Source organism: Palaemon carinicauda, chromosome 17, assembly GCF_036898095.1.
Source record: "Palaemon carinicauda isolate YSFRI2023 chromosome 17, ASM3689809v2, whole genome shotgun sequence".
Taxonomy (NCBI): domain Eukaryota; kingdom Metazoa; phylum Arthropoda; class Malacostraca; order Decapoda; family Palaemonidae; genus Palaemon; species Palaemon carinicauda.
In genome coordinates, this window is record NC_090741.1 from 81,435,152 (window position 1) to 81,438,133 (window position 2,982).

A 2,982-nucleotide genomic window follows, 5' to 3' on the forward strand; every position below is an offset into this window, starting at 1 on the left:
AGGATTTTGTTTACTTTTGTTTAGTGTAATCTATATTTGTTCCATTTCATATATATATTTTTAGTGACTTTCATTTTTTTGGTAGAGTCGCTGTATGTCATTTTTTTATTATAACAAACACTTTTTTTTATTCTCAATTCATATATTTATATTTTGCTTTACTTTTTGTAAAATCTAAGCAAGCAGAAAATGGAGGAAACATGATACATATACGTTTCCCACAAAATGTATTTACAGATGTAATTAGTACTTTATCAATGTATCCTTGTTTTGTAATTGGATTGTTGCGACAAATAAAATGTTATTATAAAAGATCAAAACTTTTTTCTTTACTAGGTGCCATAGAATTTGGAATTTCGCAATATTTACCAATAAAATTAGAAGAATTTCTCGTCTATCTACCTACCTACCTAAATTAATATTAATAATAATAAAAATGTTTCTGAAGTTCTTCGGTAATGATATAAAATAAAAAGGAAAAACAAATCTTCGCTGCCTGTAATAAAACTATGTCCCCAGAGATTTCAATATAGTTGTTGAGCCGTTTGAGCTCTTCTTTAATGAGGAAATTCTCGCGTACACAGGAAAGAAAATAAATATGTCAGTGTACTACAAAAAATATATATATATATATATTACGAGTTTTCTTTGCGCCAGCTGGATAAATGCATCAATCGTAGTTTATACCTTACTTTCATCCAGCTGGTCACTTAGTTTATGCAAAATCGTGCCACTTATACTTGCAAGATATTCATGATTTACATCAGCATATGCCTGATGAAGATTTTGTCAAGTTTACAAAGAAAGGATTTTTTACAATCGGGCGCTCAAACAAGAATTGGGCTGGTCTATGGTCAGATTTTACTGTTGAACAAACGCTAATGAGGACGATAAAGACCCCAGGAGGGCTGACACATGGGCGAGTTATAACCGATAGTGTATTGAGTCGGTGGATTCTTGGCATGCCAGATATATGTGAAATGTGCACCAAAGTCACTAAGGAGATTATGTCACTTGCAACTGGGATAACTGGTGATAATAAAATAAACTGCTACAAAAGCTATGAAATTGGATTGGAGTCTATGAATGCCATAACTGGACAAGTTTTCGGTGAGGTAAAATTGGAGTGCAAGAACCGTGTGTTACCTTTTACAATGTCCAACAAGCTGAACTAGACTTCTCCATGCCTTCACACTTAAAAAAAAAACACTTGTTGCATTATTCTAACATGAAATTAGCTGCGAGCGATTTTTTTTAAGCTAAATACAGAGTTCGGCTACCTGACTATATGATTCTATTCAGAATCCATAAATATATAACACCGAACATCTGCGAAAAAAAAATGGTCTCGAAGAAATACTTGGCATAAAAACAAGCAATCACACATAAAAGGAATTTAACTACATGAAATTATCTACATTTTGAATTAGCCACAACAAAGAGTTCCATCTGGCACGTTTAGAGGCAGAGCAAATGTTTTTACTATTTGGTTCAACTTGCATGTGTGAGGCCGGCTTTTCGGCTCTTTTGATCATCCGAAACAAGGAGAGAAATAGATTGAACTCAGAGAATAACATCAATTGCGTCCTTACAAAACTCTCTCCTAACATTACTGAAATTATTTCAAACCTAACTGGTTATTTTTCACAATGCATGCTCCTTGTACATCATCTCCTAGCCTTAAGACACGGGCAAAGAATTCCGTGCTGTACAATGGTGAGCAGCACTGAACCAAGAAAGGAGACCAGCGTCACTCAAAATGACGCGAATGTTCTCGACACACAAAATACATTTGCAATGTGCGTTCTGTACCTCTTCATCCAGAATACACATTGCCCAATCATAAAATACCCCAGTAGTGTATAATGAACAAAAGACTTAAATATAATTTGAAGCTATATAGGGATAACCTTTGTACATTAAAAATAGACAGCGTGGATATGCAAAATGGTGAAGAGGAACAGGAATAAAATAATGTGCAACACAAACCCAAAAGACGTAAAGTGACACAAAGTTCTTCAGTGATCATTCTCGAGTAGAGGAAAATACAAATGACAGTGTATTGCTTGACGAAAAAATTACGAGTTTTCTTTGCCATTTTGATTGTGTCTAGTTACAACTCACATGCATGTACTGGTCTTATGACCCCGATGTTCACAACAAATTCATAAGTAAAGCAATGCGCCGAGACAGATTTTACACCATAAAAAAGTCTGCACTTCAATACTGCTGATAACTTTGATAAAGAGAACAAATGCTGGAAACTTTGTCCTCTAATTTCTCGCCTTCAAAACAGGATTATGTTAAATTTCCACTGCATTGCCCGTAGGTTTTTTTTTTAAATATTCGCGATTTTACAAACTTGACTTGGTTTTGATTTTTCTCTTTCGAAACAACGCCTACAGCAGCATAAATTCCCCATACATAATAATAATAATAATAATAATAATAATAATAATAATAATAATAATAATAATAATAATAATAATAATAATACTCACAGTAATGTAGTGATCTCTGGGTTCTTGATAGTTGTGAGGAAGCATATGCAACCAAACCCTCTTTTATATGAAAACAGAGGCCTTGACTTAAGGGTTATTTTCCTGTGTTTATTTGCTCCAACGCCAATCTGCATGTGCTACCTGGATATATATTTGCATTTGAATGCAAATGCAAATGAGTGTGCATGCAACCAAGCATTGTTGGGTTGAAGGCCATTTTCCATTGTTCCATTGTTTGTTGCGAAAGTGAAAGTGACGACATTCAACCACGCCTTATTCTAATCAGTGTTTTATCAATAGTCAATATCATCTCTCTGTCACTTTCTACACTTTTTACATGCATACCACTAAAACTCCCCACTTGTATTTTTTTATTCCAGCCGCGTTTGCTGTGAGTAGCATCACATGAATTCATTTTTGTTCTTAATTGGCAATCTGCTATTTTCAGCTAATTAGGCCTAAAATACACAGGATAAAATTT